Genomic DNA, 26,543 nt, shown 5'->3' with positions numbered 1-26,543 from the left:
AGCGTCATTTTTCCAGGCAAAATACTTTTTCAGGATCCAGGGTAATGTGTATAATGACATACCATGAACTCATACCCTGTACTGAGTTATGCTCGGGTATTAGTTTGTGAAGGGAAAAATGTGTTCACTAACCTCAAGAAAAAAATAAATTAAAATTTGAATCCTCTGCAGAATTTAAGATTTAATGGCTACTTATCAACAACTGCCATTTTGTCTGTGTAGAAGATGTACAGTTACGTCACATATGGGTGCTTATAATCAGCTGTACAGCAAAGTTGAAATAGTGGAATGTCTCTTTGTTATTTTACATGTTAAACATAATCTGGTGCCTCTAGCCGAAATCAGCATTCTTAAATGTCACTCCTGATTATTAATGTAATATACATAACCTAATACCACAAAATTGTGTTGTAACTTTTAAAATATTTATACTATCTTTATGGTAATTTGTCTTAGTACTTTTATTGAGTTTCTGTAAAATAATCCCCTCTAGAGTATGTAAACAAAGCAACTATTAATGTATTAATTGAAGCATATTAGAAGCGCAGTTTACCAAAGACAACCTTCCTTACTGAACCCTCTACCATGTGTTTTATTTACCATCCACCTTTGAAAGGATTTGACAGTCTCTGTGGTTGAAGGAATGACACGTTGACTCAAAGTTGTGCCGTTTTCCAGTTCCCTAGGACTATACATCAGGCGTGTCATGTGGCCCTAGGTCCTCACTTTCAAGATTATACAAGACATTGGCTCCCAAAATTCAGCTGAAGGTATGATTTAAATGCACACCTGGTGCTTCCTTGTCAATGGATTAAGTAAAACACCAAGAGAGTTTAAGAGAGAGAGATAAGCAGAGTAACTTGAGCAGAATTGATTCTTGCCACATAGAAGCTGTGTTTATGCTTTCCGATCTTGTTTTTTGTGGTTTTCCTCCTGCTGCTGGCAGTTTGTGCCTGGGCAGAGAAACAGGAGGTCTGGGACCCTGCTTTGATGGTGTTTCTCATGCAGTGTTTCTCAGAGAACGTGTGGATCTGTGGCACAGCATTCATTCAGCATGGCATAAGGGGTACTGTTCTGTGTGAACTGGGTTAGGTAAGCACCTGTATCACAGGGTGTTTATCCAAAGCAAATGGAGCCCTGAAGCTTAGATTGTGGCAGGCAAGAGATCAGATCAGCTGACGCCAGCAGAGCCTGCAGGAAGGGACGTGACTGAGTGACAAAGATACACACACAGCTCTGTGCTATATCCAATAAGCACAGCTAGGTTGCTGCAGAGTCTACATGAGCTTTTCGCTGTTAGTATTGCATGGGTAGCAAAGAGAAACAACAGAGTATTTGACTGAGTGCCACATGGTGTGCAGATAAAAGAAACACATTCAAGACTTAGTACTGAATTAAAAATAGATAATATAATAGACATACATTGAAAATTGCTTGAAAATAACTGAGGAAGGAGAAACAGTGTAGTAGGAGGTCATTCCTGGTATGTTTCTTAGAGACCAGGTTTTGTCCAAATGATGCCCAATGACTTTTTCAGTGTATGTGTAGAACTTACGAAACCAGTCCTTGTGAAAGTGTGGAAGAATACAAAGAATGCAAAAAATAATTGCATGGTTAAATCATTTGTAAGTACTGATAAGAGCCAATTGGTAAATTGAGCAGTAAGTCAGTGTTGGCCCATAATGCTGGAAGAGCAGTAAGGATAGAATGTCCTCATAAAATATGGAACTTTACCCTATGGATCAGTCTGGAAAACATATAAAATCATATTAGGCAGCCCATGAAGCATGTAGTCTTACAGCAACATAGTAGCTAAGTTTGTGAATGCTGCCCTTCATTGCAGAAGCAAGAGGCAATCAAAATAGGAAAAGGGGTATTATCTCTGTCTCTAACATGAAAAATAGCATTACCAAAATATAGACCTTGTGTCTGCACTTCAAAAAGAACTCTGATAAACCAGAGTGTGTTCAGAAAAGGCTTATAAGCACAACTCAGGGTTTATAAAACATACCTGACATATTAAGATTTAAGAAACTTAGTCTATTTTATTTACCCAAGAGGAGATTTAGAAGTGAATTAATTCCAGCCTAGAAATGCTTACATGGAAAAATACTTCATATCATGACAGACTTTGATTTAACAGAAAAAATCATATTGAGATCAAGTGGTTGAAAGCTGGAATGGGACAAGCAGATGAAAAATGAGGCACAAATCTTTAAAAGGGAAACTACCCAAGCTTTGGAGTGATTTATGTATGGATGTGGCGCATTTTCCCACACCAGATGCTTTCAAGTCATAAATGGTATTTATTCTAAAAGATATGAAACTATAGTCTCAGTGCAGAAATCATTGGGCAAGGTTTTCCTGGCTTGCAGAAGGTAAGACTAAAGCTCCCTTTGGATGTCTGTCTCTTTCTGTTGGCCACATGAATGTGGCAGTAGTACAGCTAAAAAGGATCTATGGTTAATTGTGAAGCTTAAAGGATCTTCTAGGTGAAGTTATTTTGACATTCCATCTGTGTTGCCTATGCAGCATTTTACAGAACTCTGAAAAACAGCTGCTCTGTATTTCCAGAACAGGACCAGCTGAAACTCATCAGAAACAAGATATGACCCTAACATCAGTTATGACGACTACTCTAACCTCATGCGATTGTGTTTCCAACGACTCAGCATGTGTGACAAGCCCTTTGTCCTGCTTCTCTCCTCAGACTAAATTGGGATTCACATGCTTCATGCATGAACTGTGAACTTTAACAACCTGAACTCACAGGAGCCCCCCGAACATCTCTAATGTCTTTGAATTCAAGACATCTCAATATGCTAATACTGCTAATCTTGAGAAGCTAAATGCACATATAAAGTGGGGGCAGATGAGAAAGTACTCTGCAAGGCTATATATTGGTGGGTGTATACATTAGGTACAAACACATGGAGTGGTGGAGTAGAAGTTACACACTTACGGATTCAGAGCTATGATTTCATGGCCAAAATACAAATGCAAATCCCTAAATTTTCGTGCAGTTTTGCTCTTCTTGTATTATACAGACAGGTGGTCTAGAGCAATCATTTACCACTAGAAAAAACCCACAAAGCTACCTTTGAATAACTGATATCGAAGTAATTCTGCATGCAGTTAGTACAGTCAAAAGATCCCATGAGCAATGCACTGTCATCCTCACCAGATGCCATAGCTGTCATCAAGGGCTCCTTGCAGACGTTTTTTCCTCCTTTATTAGATTTACTTTATTCCATCCTGCCTTGCTGTAGGGAAATAAGTGGGATGGTAACACCTGATCTGTATGGGTCAGAGGTCACCCAAAAGCTACCTGAAGCAGCTGCCGAAGGAGGACTCACTTGGGGTAAGTGACAGGACAGGGCTGCTGAAGAATAAGGTACTTGAGCCCAGCCCTGCTGATCACAGCACTGCTGCCTTCTCTGGAAACATTGATTATTTTTTTTTGCCATTGAAGTTGCAAGCCTGCCTAATTTTTTCACCCTTCAGGGTGTTGCTGGTTGTAGCTGCATTGTGACATGTCCCAGCATCTGGCCAGCACACCAACCTGCGCTGCAGTACCAGACATTTCTAAGAACAGCTTTCATAAGGAAGCTACAGCCCCTGAGGTACTACTCACCGTAATTTCAGATTTCTAAACAGAGCCTTCTTCACCTGCCCTTTAACCAGATTAAACTGTTTATTTGAAGGAAAAATGATCTAGGGTGTTGTCTACTACTTTCCATTCCAAGTATTTGTGCCAACGATGTTTGTAAGCGATGACTTGTTCACTCTCGCTGTCCTGCCTGGGGTTAGGTCATTTCTTCCAAAAGAGCAGTAAGCTATTAATGTGGGATATAAATCTTTGAGGAGGGCTGTTTTTCTGCTGACCCAGTAACTGGAGCTTGTTACATGCATTCACTAATACTTATTTTCTTTTTTTTCTCCACAGTGGACACTTACCACTGTGCTCTCAGTAGCCTCATGACGCACATTTGACCTGCTCATTCCCTGATTGCCCCATCACTGGACACAGAGACTCTTGATGACAGAGATTAAGAAAAACCCTTAAAATACAGAGCAAACTATTCCTGTCTGCCTTTGGATGCCTCCTGTGTATCAACAGTAAAATAGAGATGGAGTTGACATGGTCAGCAATGGCAAAATCCCACTCTGAGGTGAAGGTTAGAGTCAATGACCTCCAGACATCCCTTTCAATCAGTGTATCTAGAAGTCTATCAGGCTAAAATATATCAGTAGAAAAATTCAAGCAGTTTCACTAGGGATTATCTTTCTGAGCCAACCTAGTTTAAAATAAATCTGTGTTCATAGTCACCAATCAGAGTGCAGAAGAGAAAAAGAAATTTTTATTTAGTGCAGTGAAGAAGCAAGGTTGTATGACAAAGCTGTGTGAGCTGTTTCTATTTTTATTCACAACAGGTTTGCTGGCTTTGTATCAGAAAGGGTTTACACAAATTTGTAGTGGAAATGTGTAGAAATGTATGGATTTCAACAAATCCAGCTTCTCCTCACCCAAATCCTGTTGTGAAGCCAAGGCAAGGTTCAGAATAGGTAGTCCTATGGATGTGTGCATAGGTTCACCTTACATGGTATATGTTCCATCAGAAATAGTGCAGTTTGAAGAAAAAGGATTACAGAAGATTACAGTGAGAAAGACTTTTGAGAACCACTAATGTCACCCACAAATTCCTGTTAATTAGTCTCAGAAAGTGAAGTTACCCATACTGTATTTGGATGATGGGTTTGATGAAAACTGCTGGTAACTCAGTAGTTGTACATCTGTAACGCCTCTGCAAGAGGTTTATGTTACATTGCTTGGCACTCCTGCATTTACGGATAGCAGTCAGGCAGCCCAAGTACATTCCTTTTTTATCCACTCAAACTGCTGTATGGGATCAAAGGCAGCTAACATGATAGAGCCTATTCATGTTAGGCCACAAGAAAATATAAAAATAAGCCTTGCATTAATTCTGTTTTTCCTGCAAAATAATTTTAAAGGTGTGGTAACTGAAAGTTACTGCTTCCTTGGTAGAAGCAGCACAAAATGGTTGTGCTTAATGCATTGAGTTGCTAGTATCTAAGAAAAGAATCTAGCAAGGAAACAAATAATTCAGCATTGATTTATAACAGAATAACTTGATGATAGAAAAAGTGTGAGGTAAGAGTCAGCCCAAGCAACTTCCTTTTTGGATTAATTTGGATAAGATCCCAAATGCCCACACACTTAGACATGATTATCCTGTTTGCTGTTTTGTGCAACTTTATTTGGCCAGCTCCATATTTAGCAGAAATTGGAGATGGTCACTGAAGTCCTATGGAGAAAACCAGACGATCAGAGCCCCGTAACACAAAAGAAAGCTCAACACTTGTTGGAATGTATGAAGAGAAATCTCCCATCCCTCCCAAAACTCACATTAAAACCTGGAAACAGTGCTAAGGGTGCAATTTAGCAAGTTTCTTTCACAATAGCCCACTCCACATGAAGACAATGGTGTCTTTCTAATACAGTTTCATTCAAAACCCACTTTTTTTTGGTTGTTGCATGAAACTGCAGCAGCCAGGCAAATTTCTTTTCCAGCACAGGCCCACAGTAAAATCCCAGCTTTAATCAGAATTTTGCTACTGAGGTCAAGAGCAGAACTTTATGGACCGTGCTTGCACACTTTCATATAGATGAGAGCTTCATTCAGTAACCCATTCCTCTGATAGACAGCCAGTTATCCTTTGTATTGAAGTGACTTATCAGACTGTAAATTCAAAATTCCCTTGGAAAAGTTTGCAAAACAAGCCTTGTAAATTATATGAAATATATCCCAATCTCCCTGTGTACACATGCTGTATGGCATACCATTATATCATTTTCCCTGCGTCTGCCATAAAAGGCAAGAACTTGAGAGCAGAAGTGGAGGGACGAATGAATATATGTAATTTACTGAAACTATTGGGCTAATCCCCTTCCTCCCACCCTCTTGCATAAACTGTGAGAGCCATAAGACAGCTGGATGAACTCTCTGAAAGGAGGAACAGACACCAGCACCCTGATAAGAAACAGAGCATTCCCTTGTTCTAGTTACAGAGAACAATCAGCACCAGATCTGCTCTCTCACAAGGAAGATGACTTTCTTGCATGAAGGATATGACCAGTGCTGTATTTAGATGCAGGGCCAAATCCCTTGATAAATACTGAAGGACCTCTAGTGCATGCATTATCTTTTACTTGAGAAACTGTGCTTTGCATGTTGTGACTGTAGTTTTTAAAAGCCATTTGGAACCTCCATTACCCAGACATTTCTGAAGTATCACATATGAGAGAAAAAAGGCTTTTGATGAAAAAAATACAGAAGCACAAACTATTCAAGCTCTTATTTACACCCAGGCGTGTCTCCGTGCTGGTGGCAGGAACAGACAAACACATCTCAGACAAAATGAATTTTGCTATCTAGATTAGAAGTAAGGTGCCCATTTCTGAAACCTCCTGCTGCTACAGCGTACCTTACAGATAGCTCCAAATCCTTTGCTTTTGATGCTGTTTTAATACCCATGGCTCGTAACAGCAGGTGTTGGTGAATGTTCATGAACAGTTCAGGTACAGCAGAGCTAAATACCTGCAGCCTAAACATCAAAGCCTACCCCTAATCCATGAAATTTTACTAGGGTTCCCAGAGGCACACAAAGTTGTGTTAAGCATTTGCAGAAAATAACTGTCCTTCCAGAATACATCTTGGAATGACAAGAGTGACAGACATGGTTTTACATTAAAATCGCTATGTATGTTAAATTGGGACATAAAGGACAGCGTCCACTGCCTTTTGTATAATAGCCTATCTGGATCACTTACACAAGAGATGGGAGACTTTGAAGTAAATCACATATCCTTCCTGAGGCTTTTGAAGACATATTAGTAAGGCTAAATTGACTTTCTTACCTCGCTGCAGCCTGAAATACTGTAAAAACACTCTCCTGTTTTCTAGCAGAAACTGAGCAATTAGAAAGTAGTCCAAGATACACTTGTCCAGAAAAGAAAGCCCATGAGAAGTGCAAGGAATGGAGGCTGGAATAAAATACATGATCCGCTATAGAAACTGAATTGAACTTAATATTATATTGACTTAAGATACTATAGAGTAAAAATCATGAAACACAGGAAGTACCTGAATTCTCTGAGCAATATAACAGAGGTCTTTATAATTTGCTTTCCAGGTAATTTTAGTTCTTTGACATAATGTATTGGTTTGTCAAATTTCTAGTTAACTTTCAATTATAGCCACATATCTGATTACTAACCATTTACCAATATAGGGACAAGAAGTATCTTTGCCTGAAGGGCAAGGGAGATCACTCCTGACCAACTGGATAGCCTCCTATAATGAAATGACTGGCTCAGCGAGCAAGAGGAGAGTGGTGCTTGTTTTTTATGCTGATGTCAGAGAGGCTTTTGATGCTGTCTCCCATCGCATCCTAATAGGGTAGTTGATGGAAGTATGGGCTAGATAAGTGAACAGAGGGATGAGTTGAAATCTGGCTGAACTTCTGGACTCAAAAGGGTTGTGATCAGTGGCATTAAGTACAGTTAGAGGCTAGCCCCTAAAGGTGTCTGCCAGGCATCAGTACTGGAGCCAATGCTGATTAAGACCTTTGCTAATAACTGGGATGCTGGGTCAGAGTGTGTCGTCACCAAACTTGCAAATGATACACAACTGGGAGGAGTGACTGGCAATCAGATGATGATGCTACCATTCACTGGGACCTGAATGGGCTGGAGAAATGGGCTCAAAAGAATCTAATGGAGTTCAATGAAGGGAAATGCAACATCTGTCCCCTGGAGAGGAACAATCCCAGGCATACACTGGGAACCTACCAGCTAGAAAGCAGTTCAGCAGAGAAGGACTTAGGGGTAGACACCACACTGATCATGAGCCAGCAATGTGCCCTTGTAGCAAAGAAGGACAAAAGCTTTCTGGGGGACGTGGCAGGGAGGTTGAGGGAGATGATCCTCCCCGTTTACTCAGCACTGGTGAGACATATCTGGATTGCTGGGTCCAGTTCTGAGCTCCCTGGTTCAAGAGAGACATGGGAACACTACAGAAGGTCCAGTGAAGGGCCGTGAAGATTGTTAAGGAACTGGAGTACCTCATACAAGGAGAAGCTGAGAGAGTTGGACCTGTTCAGCCTTGGGAAGAGAAGGCTCTTATCAGTGTGCATGAATACCCAATGTGAGAATGTAAAGAAGTCAGAGACAGGCTTTTCTTAGTGGTGCTCAGTGACAGGACAATAGGATATGGGGACATCTTTAAACACAGGAAAAGGCTTTTTTTTTTTTACTAAAATTGTGGCTGAACACTGGCACAGGTTGCCCAGAGAAGTTGTGGGATCTCCATCCTTAGAGACATTAAAAATCTGATCAGACATGGCCCTGAGATACTTGCTCTAGGTGACCCTACTCTGAGCAGAAATTGGACTAGATGATTTAGAGAGGTTGCTTTCAGTTTCAGACATACTGTGATTCTGTTCAATTGCCACATACCATTTGGGAGGTACTTATGTTCATGGCAATCTTTTTATAGAATCATAGAATGAGACTGGTTAGGGTTGGAGGGGGCTAAGGTCCATTGGAGATCTTTAACTGTGACCTTTAAGAAGATCACTCAGTTTCAACACCCCTGTCATGAGCAGGAACACCTTTCACTAGACCAGGTTGCTCAAAGTCCCATCCAACCTGGCCTTGAACACTGCCAGGGATGGGGCAGCCACGGCTTCTCTGGGCAGCCTCTGCCAGTGCCTCATCACCTGCATGGTAAGGAACTTCTTCCTAATACCTAATCAAAATCTCCCCTCTTTCAGTTTAAAACCATTCCCCCTTGTCCTGTCACTACACACCCTTGTAAAAAGTCCCTCTCCAGTTTTCCTGTAGCCCCATTTAGTTACTGGGAAGCTGCTCTAAGGTCTTCTGAGCCTTCTCTTCTCCAGGCTGAACAAACCCAACTCTCTCAGCCTGTTTTCATAGGAGAGGTGCTCCAGCCCCCCGAGCATCTGTGGTACTCCTCTGGACTCACTCAAGTGAGTCTGTATCCCTTTTGTGTTGGGATTCCAGAGTGGAACTACTGCAGGTGGGGTCTCATGAGAGAAAGACAGAAAGTAAAAATAAAATTAATTGGAAAATATCTTTAGTATCAAAGAAATATCTTTGACAAATAATTCTTTTCAGCTGTGGAGTGGACATGAAGATATTTTTCAGTGATGTGCCAAGCAGCTCCATGACTGCATATCAGGAAATAATTATGAGTCAAGTGGACTGAGGGAAGGAAAAATTGAGATTCTCTTGTTAGCTGAAAGTTGGAAGAGAGATAAGAGAAAGTAGGAATGAAATAGAAGAAATAACACATAATGGCTGACCAGGTAATACCATTTCTTTAACTGTATTGCCATTGTCTTTCCATTGCTCTGTTTCCTCTCTTTCATAATAAAGTCTGTACAGTAAATGAGCAAAATCCATGCCTTTTTTAGAGAGTTAAATTAAAACCAAAGTTGAAAGTAGAATACTCACATGGGCCAACAACAAATCCTACTTTCAATCTTGTTTTTAATCTGTCTGTATTAAACACTGTTTTGTTTTTGCACCGAACAACTCCAACATATCCCTAGCATCCTAGAGAAGCAGTCTGAGCTAATTCAGTAGTGCACCATTTCCCCAGGATGAAAAACATCATCAGAATTCGAAACGCCTTAAGCAGGTTATAAAGACTGATCATCAGGTTTTAACAGTAGCTCATGAGTACCAGTGATCACCCCCTGCATCTCAGAAAGGAAAACAAGGGTCTGTACCTGCCATGTCTCAAGTTTGCTGCTTCTTTCTGGAGTTTTTAGCTCTTCATACCAAGAGGGGTGTAAGGTACTACTGTCAATGATGAGCTGCCCATGTGCACTCAGCCCCAGACCTGAGGCCCTGCCAGGGCAGAGGAGCATCTCACCACCTCAGCATGGAGCTGGAGACTTGACTGGGAAGGTGACTCCCACTTCAAAACATCTCTTGAGCTTTGATACATTTTGCTGTTACCTCTTCTATAGTTACTCACTCTAGACATTTGGTAGAAAGTTTCTATCTCAAGATTTTGGTAATGAAGGTGATTTTAAACAGACAAATGGGCTAAGTCACCAATAATAAAGCCAGCCCTGTCCCAGCCAGCAGCTGTAAATACGATTATTTTTCCTGCCTTGTGCAACCTACGAGGCAGCAAGGAGTTTTTTGCACAGTGAGGTTTTTTTCTTTCTTCCTATTCGGGCTGTTTTAACTGTTTGTCATTTCTAGGAGCTGAAAAGACTGAAATGCTCAATTTTGAAGACAATTTATTCCTTAGATCCTGACAAGGGGGCAACGAAGGCCTACCAGTAACTGTTCAGGCTGATCACACAGCTTCTGCTTGAAGATGAACAGGATACACTAAGGGAAAAAGTATATCCATGTAGAAGAAAATATTGTTTGTACTGCTACTACCACCTAGCAGCTTGGAGGTTGTTCTTGGTGTATTTTGAATAAAATAACCATTTCAGGTGTTCTGAAACCAGCAGAAAGGATAAAATAATCGCCTTGAATAGAAGGAAACCAGTGCTCAGTCACTGCTTCTCTGAGCTGTGTCAGATTTAAGCAAAAACCATTTCTTCACTCAGCAGAAAATGTCTCAGTCATTTTCTGCTCTATGTCCAGAGCCTCCTGATACGTTGTTTTTATCATGGCAAGACACACCTCATCTGCCAAGAAAAAGTTCCCTTTAAACACCTCAGATCTGCAGAAACCTTTATTGTACCAATAGACATTTCTTTCACTGCTTAAACTGGCTTCCTATGAGAGCAAACTATGCTGATTCAAAGGCATCTATCTTGGGTTTATGTTGGGGTTGGTTTTTTTTGCCAAGGTAACAGCGTCTTTTCAGGCATTGTGATGTCTGCCAGCGCTGGAGAAGTAGTTCCACTCCTGAGAAAATAAAGTAACAGAGAGACAGGACTTTCTGCAAAGTTAGGACAAGTTACAATCATAGAATCATAGAAGAGTTAGGGTTGGAAAGGACCTTAAGTTCATCTAGTTCCAACCCCCCTGCCATGGGCAGGGACACCTCACACTAAACCATCTCACCCAAGGCGCTGTCCAACCTGGCCTCGAACACTGCCAGGGATGGAGCATTCACAGCTTCCCTGGGCAACCCATTCCAGTGTCTCACCACCCTAACAGGAAATAATTTCTTCCTTATATCCAATCTAAACTTCCCCTGTTTAAGTTTTAACCCATTACCCCTTGTCCTATCACTACTTTAGGACTACAGTACCTAATGAAGAGTCCCTCCCCAGCATCCTTATAAGCCTCCTTCAGATACTGGAAGGCTGCTATGAGATCTCCATGTGGCCTTCTCCAGGCTGAACAGCCCCAGCTTTCTCTGCCGATCTTCATATGGGAGGTGCCCCAGTCCCCTGATCATTCTCGTGGCCCTCCTCTGGACTTGTTCCAACAGATCCATGTCCTTTTTATGTTGAGGACACCAGAACTGCACACAATACTCCAAGTGAGGTCTCACGAGAGCAGAATAAAGGGGCAGGATCACCTCCTTTGACCTGCTGGTCACACTCCTTTTGTTGCAGCCCAGGATACAGTTGGCTTTCTGGGCTGCGAGCGCACACTGAAGACGGCTCATGTTCATTTTCTCATCGACCAACACCCTCAAGTACTCCTCTGCGGGGCTGCTCTGAATCTCTTCTCTGCCCAACCTGTAGCTGTGCCTGGGATTGCTCCGACCCAGGTGTAGGACCTTGCACTTGTCATGGTTAAACTTCATGAGGCTGGCATCAGCGCATCTCACAAGCATGTCAGGGTCCCTCTGGATGGCATTCCTTTCCTCCAGCGTATCAACCGAACCACACTGCTTGGTGTCATCGGCAAACTTGCTGAGGGCACACTCAATCCCACTGTCCATGTCAGCGACAAAGATGTTAAACAAGACTGGTCCCAACACCGATCCCTGAGGGACAGCACTCGTTACAGGTCTCCAGCTGGACATCGAGCCATTGACCACAACTCTTTGTGTGCAGCCATCCAGCCAGTTCTTTATCCACCGAGTGGTCCATTCATCAAATTGATGTCTCTCCAATTTAGAGACAAGGATGTCATGTGGGACAGTGTCAAACGCTTTGCAGAAGTCCAGGTAGATGACATCAACTGCTCTACCGCTGTCCATCATTTGCGTAGCCCCATCATAAAAGGCCACCAAATTGGTCAGGCAGGATTTCCCCTTAGTGAAGCCATGCTGGCTGTCACCAAGCACCTTGTTGTTTTTCATGTGCCTTAGCATGCCTTTCAGGAGAATCTGCTCCAAGATTTTGCCAGGCACAGAGGTGAGACTGACTGGTCTGTAGTTCTCTGGGTCATCCATTTTCCCCTTCTTGAAAATGGGGGTTATATTTCCCTTTTTCCAGTCTTCGGGAGATTCACCTGACTGCCATGATTTTTCAAATACGATGGCCAGCGGCTTAGCAACTTCATTTGCCAGCTCCTTCAGGACCCACAGATGGATTTCATCAGTCCCATGGATTTGTGTACATTCAGGTTCTTAAGATGGTCTTGAGCCAGATCCTCTCCTACAGTGGGCCGAAGGTCTTCATTCTCACAGTCCCTGCATCTGCCTTCCAAGACTTGGGTGGTGTGGTCAAAGCATTTGCCAGTGAAGGCTGAGGTAAAGAAGTCATTCAGAACCTCAGAGTTCTCCAAATCCAGGGTACCCAGTTCTCCTGATGGCTTCTGGAGAGGGCCTATGCTGTCCCTAGTCTGTCTTTTATTCGTTACGTACCTATAGAATCCCTTCCTGTTATCCTTAACATCCCTAGCCAAGTTTAACTCTAACTGGGCCTTAACTTTCCTAACCTGGTCCCTAACTTCCCAGACAGCATCCCTGTATTCTTGCCAGGCCGCCTGTCCTTGCTTCCAGCCTGTCCTTGCTTGCAGCCTCCTTTTTCCTTTGAATTTTCCTCAGCAGCTCCTTATCCATCCAAGGAGGTCTCCTGGCCCTCCTGCTGCACTTCCTTCTAGTTGGGATGCAACTCCCCTGAGCTTGTAGCAGGTGATCCTTGAATATCAGAAAGCATTCTTGGGCCCCCCTGCCCTCTAGGGCTATATCCCATGGAACCTTACTGAGCAGGTTCCTGAAGAAGCCAAAGTCTGCTCTCTTGAAGTCCAGGGCAGTGAGCTTGCTGCACGCTCTTCTCACTGTCCTGAGGATCTTGAACTCAACCATCTCATGATCAGTGCAACCAAGGCTGCCCTGGAGCATCACATTTCCAACGAGCCCTTTCCTGTTGGTGAGCACAAGGTCAAGCATGGCACCTCTCCTTGTCGGCTCCTGTGTTACTTGCAGGAGGAAGTTGTCTTCCACACAATCAAGGATCCTCCTGAGTTGTTTGTGCCAGGCTGTACTGTCCCTCCAACATATACCAGGGTGGTTGAAGTCCCCCATGAGGACAAGGGCCTGCGAGTGTGAGGCTGCTCCTGTCAGTTTATAGAGTGCTTCATCCACAGATTCCTTTTGATCAGGCAGTCTATAACAGATCCCCACAGTAATGTCTCCCATAGCTGTTCTCCCTTTAACCCTGACCCACAAACTCTCTTTTGACTGCTCACCTATCCCCAGACAGAGTTCCATACTCTCCAGCCTATCCCTAACATAAATAGCAACACCCTCCCCACCTGCAGGCCTGTCTTTTCTAAAGAGCCTGTAACCTTCCATTCCAACACTCCAGTCATAGGAGCCATCCCACCATGTTTCTGCGATGCCTGTTATATCACACCCCTGTAGACACATCTCTAATTCCTTTTGTTTGTTGCCCAGGCTATGGGCATTTGTGTAGAGGCATCTGAGCTGAGCTTCAAGTGAAGCTGGCTCATTGGCTGGAGTGGCTGGAACACCTCTGCATTGCTCCGGGCATTTGCTATAGGTGTTGGCAGCTGACTGGGTGTGTTCCCCTTCTTTATCAGACCAGCTGCACCAGCCCCCAGTAAACCTGGCCTACAACCTTGGGTCCCATGTTCAAGACACCCAAAAAGTTATAGTGATATAATTTACTTTCAGGTAAACCTTAAGGCTGCTGCTGCAATCTCTCTGGCATGGAGTATTTCTGTACCACTGGAACTACATGGGAGAGCTGAAGAGCATCACAGAAACCCTGGAGGGGTGTTGTGTCTGCTTTGTGAGGAGGAAGGTGGAAGAAGTGTCCTGATGCTAGCAGTGAGGAGCTGAAGCAGAAATGAAACCCCACTCCCATAAGCACCAGCCTCTCAAGTTTCCTATTTGCTAGTGCATAAGACATTTGACGCAGGAGAATGAGGTTGAGACTGCATCTGGCACAATGTGCAGTGGGATGAGAAAGCAGCACAAGCTGCAACCCAAGAGGCTGTTCACTATTCGGCTTGCTGGGGGACAAAGCTCTTGGTAGGTAGGACATCTGAGGTCAAGTGTTGTGTTGCAATCTGCCTGAAAATGCCTGAGGTGTGTTACAAGGGACACTGAGGGAGGCAGGGACTGACTGTGTCTACCTTGTGCTTAATGTGGCAGGTATGAACAGCCCGAAGTTCAGGCTTGAATCCTTGTGAGCTGGGGCCATGAATTCCACATGATAATTTGACTATAGGAAGGAATGTGGAGTTGAACCAAATACTGATTTTTTTTTGTCAAAATATGATAGCATCTCTAGAGGGTGGTGCTGCTGGAGAAAAGTATGTGCATATATTTACATGGATGAGAGCTACCGTAGCTGCTCCAATAAGAAAAATGTTTTAAATTAAGAGCTGTCTGTTTATTTCATGAGAGTGTGGTGTGGTGCAAATAATAAACATATGGAAGACTTGAACTGCTTCTTAAAAAAGTACTTGGAGCCCTGACTATTTTTGGTATTCTCATCCTGCTGCTGCTCTGGAATCCACTCATAAAACAGTTTCATAGGAGCTTCTTTTCATTTTATATGCCTTTTGTGGTACAGTTAGTTCTTAGAAGAAAGTGTTCTTTATTCAGATGTAAATTCACAAGTCCAAACTTATGTCTGCCCTTTTAACAGATTAAATCATCTATCTGTATGTCTGCTTTTAATGGGACAGTGCAAATCATTTTTAAGTCATAAAAAACATGTTTTTATGGACCTAATATGCTGTGAAGATGCCGGAACTTCTTGTCTCACTTGAGTATGGTGTTGTGGGAAACAAATGTGAGGAAGAGACGCTGAAGAGCACAAGGATCAATAGAGCTGCTAGGAGACTATGGGTAAGAATAGACTGATTTATAGAACATTCTAGACAGGTTTTTAGTCCGGGATTTAACATGTCTCTATGAATGGGAGGTTACAGAACACATAATGAAAAATGTTTTCCTGACTAGAAGGTTTCGTTTATATCCGTGCCAAAAATAAAATAGGCTCTGATTTACAGTTCTGCTGGCTGAACAAATTGTTTGGTGTGGAAACTTTGACAAACTTTTCTGGCCTTACTTTTCTCATTAGGCACCTTTTTCTGTCCCTAAAAGCATAGTTCATTCTGAATTCAGCCCTCTTTATTCCTCCTTTCCTTTTGCTGCTGCTGAGTTTGATCTCTTCAACAAGATGAGTAAGACTTTCAGCCATTATGGCTGCTTTTGTCACCAAAGTCTCCTTTCCAGGAATAAAATTTTCCTCCTGTACTCTAAATTACTAAGGAAAAAAGATATTATTTAGCACATCCCTTGGATGTCCTTTTCTTTTGGGCATCTTGACCTGTTCAAGGTTCTTCTAATGCATCTTCCTGTTTAAGTTAACTACATTAGCCTTGATGATATCTACCTGTCAATCGCTGGCATGATCTAGATGAGATTTCAAGGGGCCCTATAGCTTCACTCTATCTCTACTAACTACTCTTCCCTTTCTTTTCCCTAAGATGGACACCCTTGGCTAGGACATGGTCATTCACACTGCTGTGAATGTCATCTGAGTGACCCAAGCCACCCAGTGCAGAGTCGTAAAGATCTGCCAATCTGTTCTATATGAGCTTGAACTTTGTGCTTGCTTATAGATAGTATTGCTGCTTTAGCACAGTTGGACATTGAGGCTGAATAGTCTTATGTTGTAGCTTGGCTAGATAACCCAAGCATGGCTCTATACTGGCACAGCTATGCTCTTCCTGGGCTGGGATGTAGTTTTGTGAGTAGTGCTTCAGGGATCTTTATGCTGATCTCTGTTGTGCAATGTGAAGATGCTTCTGAACTTCCAGTCCCTTTTCACAAAAGACGCATGCAGATGCACACATTTTAGGCTTTTTTTCATTTGCAAAGTGATTTACCTTTTCATTAAAATTTGAATTGATATTTTCCAGAATTCTGACCTGGCAAGATGCTTAAAAACATGCTTAAAACTCACCAAATTGCAATTTATAACACTTGCAGCGTCCACATAAGTCAACTTTTTTATTGAGAAGAATGAACACCTGAATAAATACAGTCATGACAAGTAACTTTGTTGGCAAGTTTGTTCCTGGAGTTTTCTCCGAATCAGTATGTTCTTAGATCTCTGATGTATGGCAGATCTAATAGGTATTAACAATGAACCCTAAAAGACTCCTCACTACTAACTAGACAGTCTTTGCTACTGCCAACAGTATTTAGTCAGAGGATTATCATCCTGAGTATTTAATTGCAGTCTGGAGGCAGAGTTCTTATTCTGCAAAACCTAGCTCACAGATATCTCCCTTCTTATTTTGGTGTAGGAACCACCAAAATGGCCAGTCATGAAAGCCTCTTCATGGTGGCAGGACAACGAGCACTATCTTCAGTTTATGAGTTATAATAGACACACCTTATAAAGTAAAGCCAACACCAAAACAAAGGGTCTGTTGATAAAAATTTCTTCTACTGGAAGTTTGACATTTAAGTTCGAAGGCAAAAAATAGCCCTTTGGCATTGCTCAGGTTTGCCCACATAAGTAGAGGACAAGGCAATTGAGGGATGCACTCTAGGGTACTTTGACCATTGGTGTTTACATACGCCTCTAGCAGCACACTTAAAGTGCTGAGACTGGACCCTTCATTGCCTCTCCCCACTTCAGAACAGCAGTGTGTTTTCCAGCTCCTTTTTGCTCTAGTGTCGGATCACAGAGGAACTGTCCACCAAATGAACGCCCTCTAAAATAAGGATGGCTTGGAGATTTCTTTTGTGCCATTGTGTCTGAGGCCCGTCAAGGAGGAAAGAGAAATACTTGCAATTTTCAGGCTAGGACAAAGCTCAGTCATTCAGGAATGAACAATAATGAAAAAGAGGTGAATCACAAAAGAGAAAGCTGGTCACAATCACTATCACAGCCCTTGCAGCTGTTCACAGACCTTTGGGGACATTTTTACTTTGTGGCAAAAATTCACAGAGTCTGAATGAGATAGACAGAAAAAGTCACGCAATGAGTATTAAGACAATAATGGAATTCCTTATTCCTTAATTTGGGGATTCTTAATTTTTGTCTCCTTCCTGCCTCTGGCAACATAGGTAGTTCAGTACTGGTGAAATGAATGTGAAGACAATTGTCTCCATCTGGCTAGCACTGGACTTTGGCTTAAGCACTATTTTCCTCATTTCAGTGCCCTGTGCTGGTCCTTGCCATATGGATTACCTCAAAAGGGATGCTGCAAAGCACCATGACACATTGCTCCTCCTCTTCACTGTGGACAAAATTATTAAAAAGACTGAGGACAAGATCAACTTAGCCCCTGTTTGATTTCTAGGTGAGTGGCATCTTCCTAAGGGTCTATGGTCTGGGAGGTGTTACCTGCTGGAACTGCTCGGAATTATTGCATTTATTTTAGTCAAGCATAGGTTAGTCTTCAGCCAGATTGTCTAGACTGAACATTGTGGTTGTTACTGGACATTTCGCTTATGGACAGCTCTTTTTCCTTGCCAGTGTCAATAACTGATTTCTTTGTTCTGCCTTCTTTATAAGTGCAGTATTAAAAGTGTTCTCTCTAAAACTGAACCGTAGGAGGACCTTATTATCAGAAGCACCTTCCATTCTATTGGCTCATGACAGTGCAAGACTCTTGACAGCTGATGTATAATTGTGAAGCAAACCTGTCATTTCATGCAGAAAGTATTATTTTCTAACACATCAAAATCATTATGATTAATTATGTCTCAGAACGGTCAAGTTTCTGGCCTTGCTAGGAACAATTTTTTTCTCAGTTTAAAATCAAGTATAAGTATCACAGTATCACAGTATGCTAGAGATTGGAAGAGACCTCAAAAGATCATCTACTCCAATCCCCCTGCCGGAGCAGGAACGCCTAGATAAGGTTACACAGGAACGTGTCCAGGCGGGTTTTGAATGTCTCCAGAGAAGGAGACTCCACAACCTCCCTGGGCAGCCTGTTCCAGTGTTGTGTCACCAAAGTATCTTTTCCAAAAAAAGGTGAGAGTGCATGTGTGCGTACACCTGCTTTTGTGATCCGTTCATTCATTGATAGTATTTAGGCAAGGAGTATTTCTCACTCCATTTTCCCATAAACTTGTCAAAAATGACTGTGAAGACTGGCATTTCACTCACACGTGACTTGGGGATTCTTCTCCTTTGCAAAGCACCAGCGTGTTTATGCATGCAGTGTAGCAAACGCAAGGTAGTTGGGTTGGATCAGCCACCAGCTAGGACTAGGTTTTGTGGCTGTACCAAGATACACTGCAGCACTGGTTCCTGTTGAAAACAAAGACACAAGCGCATGCTTACAAGCGTGTATTATATCATCATCAGATGGTTTATATTATTCCCTGACAAAATAATGCATCAGTATTTATTATGAAAACTAACTGATTTGGTCCTGTGTCAATTTTATTTGCCATCAATACTGTTTTAGTTTTTGGTGGAATTCTGCCAACTTTTCCTGTTCTTGCTCCAACCAAGCCTCTGAAAGCTGACTTTCACAGGCTGTCTGTGATTAGACAGTGGGGTCTCTGTAAGCGCAGTCTCATATGAGCAGCTGTATGTTTTTTCTGTAGAGGGAACTTGTCATTAAAGAACTGAGAAGATGAGTGGGTGGTACCTTGGGCGTTTTTCTTTTAATTTGGCCCTCGTTTACTTTAGACACTATGAAGGAGTCTGCATTAGTTGATGGTGCCCACAATTCACTTGTGCTGATGAAGGCAGCTTGACAGCTGCATAAATCACTGCTAGATACTGCTAATAGATTGCTGCATACGAATTTGTAGAGGACCACCCAAGCACAGCTCTGGGGCAGCCTGCAGTCACTCTAGGCTTGCACATGAGTACAGTAATGCAAATTTGCTTAACTCTTTGTTAGCACTTTGTATGGTTTCCCTTTTAAGGAAGGTATCGGTTTTTCTCCATTTGCTCTTAAACTTGTTTGCCAGGCAGGTGAAGAAAGTCAGCAGAGTCCAGTGCCTCCCACCATCAATTGCTGTGGGCTTGAATGAAGTTCTATTTGTTTTTTCATGAAGGGACACCAGCTTGTTTCCTCATCCTGAGTTGTACAATCCAGTGGGAGGGAGAAGGAGAATGAAAGGGGTGGGAAAAGAGAAATGAGCTCCTAGCTCAGTGTAGGTACTTGTACACTAGAGAAAAAAGCTTGGGCAGGGAAAAGCAATCATTAAATAGCTACAATGTGCTGCCTAACAGCAAGCAATTGTATCCTGCCATCTCTAATTGAAGACACAATGGAGGTCAGGAGTTGGTAACATACCCATCAGAAGGAATAATACAAGTGCATATTAACAAGAACTTGTAGCTAGTGGCTCTATGTGCAAATCTGGATAAGATGTTCAGCTGCCACATTAAAATCTAGAAAGCTGTTGATCTATTGCCACTTGACATGAGCCAAGCCCTGGGAAGCATTAATCAATAGCAAGGTTATGTTATCCATCAAGGGACATGGGATAGAAGTTGGAAAGCCTGCTTCTTATCAGATGCTCTGTGTCATCTCTCTGGAGCTGCTGTGTCACACAGGTACTGGGCCTACGGCTTCCTGCAGTGGCAGCTGCTAATGGATTCTTGACCTTTTGGCTAATGACTATGGTATCAGCAGCTTTATGGTTTTTGTGTGCTTTATTAAGGAGTACTTTTCTCACTTTAAGGAAATTACAGATTTGTGCTTACAGAGGTCATTCTTCTGGCGTTCCCCACTCAGCCTGCTGTGGTGCTATCATGGTAAAAAATCTCTTGTCTTTCTTCTCAGGATAACATTAGTCAGAACTCTAATAAAACACAATCTGAGAAAATTCTTGCTTGTCCTGTAGCTGTTACTAGAGGCAAAGAGTCCCTCAAATAGAAATTTCCATGTTCCACTCTCACAGCCTGATCTCTAACCTGAACGGATCTACAGAGAGTCAAAACTTCATAAATGTGCATTTCTGTAATTTGCATGTAATTAACCTAAGTGTGTGCAAAATATCAATTCACAGCTGACTTTTTAGTACAAACAGTCATTTGTATAGGGAATTGCAAAGACTGGGTGTACAGTCATGGTAACAGTAATGATGAATTTTATGTGTGTGTGCATGTGCATGTGCAGATCTGCATTGAGACTGTATTACCTGTGTTGTGGGAAGGAAGTCAAAATCACAAACAAGTGTTGTACAACCCTTAAGAGGAGGTCAGCAAGGGAATTACTCTGCATTTTGTTTTTTTAGCACTGGTGGCTTTTCATTTCTTTCCATACCTGTTTCCATGTTAACGTCTGGGAATTGCATCTTTGTATCATGTGGTTTGATTTGACCAGTTTTGGCATCTGAAAGTCAATCAAAATCTCCTCTGTGATGAGCGCTTTCAGCATCATGGTGTCCTACCCCTGAAGTTTCAATTTGAAGGATGTGAGTAGTGACAAAGAAGGCATCCTGCAGGAACTGACATGCTTGTTCGTACCTGGAGGGAAAAAAAAGAAAACAGAAAAGAAATTTGAACTTAAATTCACACTTAACTAAAGCTTTTTCCTGTTTAAAAGAAGCCTTTGTTTTCCAGTCAGAGACCAGCACTAGTACTTACTGTCTTAGAGTCACTTAGGTGAACACAAAGGAGTTCCAGCCACTTCAGCCAGTAAGTCGGCTTCACTGGGGGCCCAACTTGAATGCCACTATGCAAACACAAGTAGCACAGGGAATAAGGAAGAGTCAGAGATGTGCACATGCCTGCTGTGATCTTATTGGCATCAAGGAGATGCAGTGGGGTGGCTTCTGTGGCTGGAGTGTTGTAATGGAATGATACAGCTCTTCAGAAAGACAGGCTGGGGAAATGAGGAACGGGTGTCACCCTCTGTGTCAGTGACCAGTTGGAGTGCATGCAACTCTGCCTAGGGATGACTGGGGAGCTGACTGAGAGCTTATGGGTCAGGATGGAAGGGAGGGTGGGGACATTACAGTGGCGGTCTGCTACAGGCTGTCCAATGAGGAATACCAAGTGGATGAGGTCCTCTACAGACAGGTAAGAGCAGGCTGTCATTCACAAGCCCCAGGTCCTCATAGGCACTTTGACAACCAGAGTATCTGTTGGAGAGACAATACAGCAGGGCACAAACAATCCAAGAGGTTCCTGGAATATGCTTATGATAACTTCCTTCTCCAAGTGATAGAGAAGCAATGAGGAAAGGTGCTATGTTGCACCTTGTTCTCACCACCAAGGAGTAGCTATTGGGAGCATCTAGTGATAGGACAAGGGGGAATGGCTTTAAACTGAAAGAGGGGAGGTTTAGATCAGATATTATAAAGATATTCTTCACTGTGAGGGTGGTGAGGCACTGGAACAGGTCATCCGGAGAAGTAATGGATGCCCCATCCCTAGCAGTGTTCAAGCTAGGCTGCACAGGGCTTTGAGCAACCAGGTCTAGTGGAAGGTGTCCCTGCCTGTAGCAGGGGGATTGAAACTGTATGATCTTTAAAGTCCCTTCCAATCCAACCCATTCTATGATTCTATATGTCGATACTGGATATGATAGCATAGTGTGAATAGTGGCATTAACCATTAGCAAACAGATCTGTCAATCTGGAGTTTTAATTACAGGTAAAACCACTCCAGAAGCACCTAGTGAAGAGCGGACAGCCTTCAATGTAAAGATCATTTAGTGTATGTTTTTTGGCAATGGTCTAAGGAGTTACATGTACTGTTAGCTATTTTTCATACTGTGCCAAAGCTCAACATCACACCTTGCACAGTCATGAAAGCACAAGTGGTTTTGATAAGTCTAAAAGGGCTTAATCATTTTTATGTATTTGCTGCATTCCCATGCTGAGTTACATGTTCTGAGAAACTGGCAAATGCTTGCAGCTACAAAGGATAGCAGGGGTGCTAAACAGAGTGGTAACAAATGCCATGCCAGCTCTCAGATTACATTTATTGACTTGGTACCTTTAAAGTAAAGAAAAATCTTTATTATAAAAAAAAAAAAGAAAAAAAAAAGCCTAAAACATACTCTTGTCCACATCTGGTTTGGTTTTATTTCTTTAAAATTAGATTTGTTTTCCTCCTCCACTCACAGGAAATATATTTAGGAACAATGTTCATCTTGGAATGGCCTGCAGTGGTATGGCATGCTGACACTTTTTGAAATCTGTTTACTTTCTACCAGTCAACAGTTGCTAAAATGTTCCTGGAATGAGCAGTGTGTTTTATCCCTTGAGTGTTCAGACCTTTGCATCCAATTATAGTACTTTCTTACACTTATGATTAACTTCCATCTGCCTTGATGGATGGGACACACATTAGCCGGGGATAAAAAAAAAAAGAAGCTTAAATGAGCTTGAGCAGTGAAATGCTGTCTTTCTCAAGGCTGCCTCAGTGTTTTCCTGTCTGTCCCAGCAAGATGCCAGGATCCTGTGCTGGTCCCTTTCCTACTGGTGGCTGCTGATGCTCTCACACCATTATGAAGAGGCATTTCTTGGCTTCAACAGGAAAGCTGTTATGGTTTTGGGTATGTACCAAGATGGTCCAGAAGGTCATTTTACATCTTTGTGTTTCTGACATTTCCTGCCTAATACAAAAGACCCACAAACCCAGCATTAAGTTTTGAGTCCTCTCTGCTGTAGCATCTGTAAAGAAAAGTCTGCTGCAGGGTCTCAGTGGAACAGTGTGATTGGTAGGAGTCTGGGCTGCACCTTCATGGGATCAGGATCATAGACCTGGCCAACCCACAGCACTGGTTTCTACAGCTCCTGGGGTGGCTGTTTAAGTTAGCTGAGCTTACGGCCTTGGGGTTTCACTGGTGACTCTTCTCAGGCCATTGCCTCTCCGTGGGGCTGCTCAGGCTGTCCATCTCAAAGCTTTGGCAGTTAAACCTCCCCACTAGTTGCCCCTAAATGGCTCATACAGACAAAGCTGGGTCTTGCCAGATGTGAAAGGGAGTAAGTTACATTACCAACTGGAAATTTGCATAATGGCTTGAGTGAGCGTAAGCTGGCCTTGGAGCTGTGCAAGTCCTCCAAAACCTCTGGATGCTAGGTCTGCCCTGGCACAAGAAGATCAGGAAAGATACTCTTCAGTCTAGAAAGGCTGTTTCAGGGCTATCCTCAACTATATGTTACTGTATAAGGCATATGGGCTTTATGCCCTTTCTGAGCTGGATGATGATCAGGGTATAATTTTGTGTGAGGAAGCATGGTGTAAGCAACAGTCAACAAATACTGAGCAGACTTAACACTTAAACCACTTATATGCATTCTGAGTCTCTAAAATTATTTAGTTTTTTCATACTATTTGGCCAGTAACTCCTTGTCGTTTACAAACTGCTGCTAAGGATTTTTCAATGTCCAAAATCTGACCTGTGTTCATTAGCATTTTTGGGGTTTTTTTGGAAAGAGATCATGTTATCATGCATAATTATTTCATACAATATGTCTCTAATTTCTGGTTGGACAATGGTATTTAAATTGGCTTAAAGTTGTGTTTACTAGCTCAAGTATCAGAGCCCATAAGCATTTCCTAATTTTCACACAGAGACTGGTGGCATCAGCAGGATTCCCCCAGGACTGCTCAGCAGCATATCTGAGACCATCAACGAACAAAGCACTTATTGCACATCTAAGGTGACTTCTGCTTATTTAAGTTAATGTTTCTGAGAGGTTTTTTAGCTCAAGTCGTATGCCTGTGCAGAGCTGCCACTGCCTACCAGGGAGAGTGTTAGAATAAGGCTGCATTCTGTCAAATGACTGTTTCATGAGGGAGCCCAACAGCTGCTCTGAGCTGCTGTGTTTCCAGATGCATTGTTTTGGTGTGAGAATTACTGTGTCCCAGTGTCCCAGTGATTAGAAACATTACCTGAGTACACAGAAACACTACCTCACTACTCTGTGAGTACAAAAGCAATGGCCTGATTAACTGAGTGGTGATTGGAAATCTTAACTCAAGGCATCTTTACAAACAGCCTTTGCTACAAAAGACTGATTCTGGTCCTCTGTTGTTACTTCATAGTTCACCTTTGAAAAAGTGGAAGGGGAAAACAGCAAAAACTTGTCTCTGACATCTTATTTTAGTTGTGAAGAAACCAGGTAGTTTTTATAATTTTTGAGAAGCTAATTACAAGATAGCAAATACTGAAAAGTTATTATCTGTACAACAAGTTGGATCCTCTCAACAGCCTCTTCAATACATGTTTTTGAAAGGTTGATTTGTAATAAAAATGAAGAAACAAGAAAATTAACGTCACCATGATCTGGTTAAAAGCTCTTGTTTTCTTTTAATTATTTTTGGTTTGTATTTCTTTGTCATTAAAACTCAACTAATCTTTCAAATCTTGGAGCCAGTTCCTACTGACAGGGTGGAAGGAATAAAAAAACTCCCACTGTCTTGGTGATATGTTATCTAAAGATCACTCATTACACAAACTTTCTCTGTTCATCCTTCTCAGATGTTTTGAGCTCTGGGGAGGATTAAAAGGAAAAAAATAGATGAAGAAGAGTATATGCTAAAAATTTAAAGTGTCCTTTGGGAAGGTGTGTAGCTAAGCAAATTAACCTCATTCTCCTATAACTTACACTAATGTAACCCCCAAGAAAATGGCACAGAATTAAAGAGAATAGCATCAATGTAAAACCAGGATCAGGGAGAGAAAAGTCAGTCCTAAGCTGGTATTAGATTCATTGGAGTTGAACTTAACTGGTTCAGACCTCTCACAGATTTTTCGTATGACTGCTGCACACTGTGTAACCTGGGCACATAGAATCAATGACATTGAAAGATGAAGCCAAATTCAAGACCTTCAAAAATTTGCGAATGCTGCAGAAGTACAGATCTGATGTTTGCTGCTGGGCCACAGTGTTATCATGGTATTGGCCAAGTTTCAAGGTCCAAACATATTTATCTTTCAAGGACATTGCAGCAATAATAGGAGAGCTCAAATTTTGTGGCTTGGACTTATTTCTCTAATATGTAGTTTTGTTGGTGAACTCTCCAAAGCCTGTGTTGATATTTTAAATGGAGCACATAGGAATAATGCTACTGAAGTTACTGGAAGTTTGTCAGTTAACCTAGCCTCACATACACAAATCGTTACTATTTCCCAAATCAGCATTCTACTTGAGCTGATCGATAACTTCAAAATACATTATGAGGAAATAACTAGAAATACCCAAAGCTGGGAAGGGTTCTGTTTGCCAGATATCTTTAGGATATTGTTTACCACTTCTGTGTCTTGTAAATTCCAATCAATTATACTGAAATTATGCTGAAAACGTATTTGAGGTCGTTATAATCTTAACTGTCCTCGCATGATCTTAACTTCACTTGCAACAAGAGCCCAAAAGCTGTGCAAGTCTTAGAAATGCTTCCAACAAGTACAAAGGTTTCTAACAGAACATAGGACATCTTATATGTGCTATTATCAATCTTTCAATCTGCTAGGGAAAGGAAGTCTATGATTCAAAGTAGTTCTAAAATGAGACGCTGGTGAGCACACACCAACAGGGTGACATGTACAGTCAGAAGTAACTGTAGACAGTTATTTCTGAGAAAAGGCAAATCTTTGAGATATACTTCAGAAAAGTAGTTTGAATTTTGTACACAAGTCCTGGAAACCACTCAGACCTCCCTCTGTGGATTCTCTCTTACTGAGAACTATATGGAAAAGTTTTCTTGGATTCTATTTCCTCCAGTGCTGCATAAAGAGGGTGTCTAATATCTTCCAAATTAAATAGCAAGTTTGCAGTCCAAATATTAGGTCCAAAACCTACATCCAATGCAATCCAGAGGAAGCTGGATCATCTTCAGAAATGGTTAGAGGGATGAAGCCAAAGCTGACAACATCAAAGGCATGTTCTGATTCTCTTACTTATTTGGGTGAAAGGATTATATGTTTTGTATCTTGGGAAGTCTGTTCTCCTTGAGGATACATTCTCATGCCCTCCTGCAAGCATCTGATACTAGCGCCTTAGCTGAGGAACTCGTCCACTGCAAGAGGTCAGGTAGCCACCAAAGAGTTCATTATAGAGTTGGAATTTTCTGTCTTGTGGTAAGGAAGGAACATATTGTTATCATTAGATTATTTTAACAAAGGGAACATCTGA

This window comes from Neopsephotus bourkii, unplaced genomic scaffold (genome assembly GCF_033783945.1).
Source record: "Neopsephotus bourkii isolate Nb327-2 ecotype Australia unplaced genomic scaffold, CSIRO-AGI_Nbou_v1 NB_1831, whole genome shotgun sequence".
NCBI lineage: Eukaryota > Metazoa > Chordata > Aves > Psittaciformes > Psittacidae > Neopsephotus > Neopsephotus bourkii.
Note: the sequence above shows the minus strand (reverse complement) of the source record.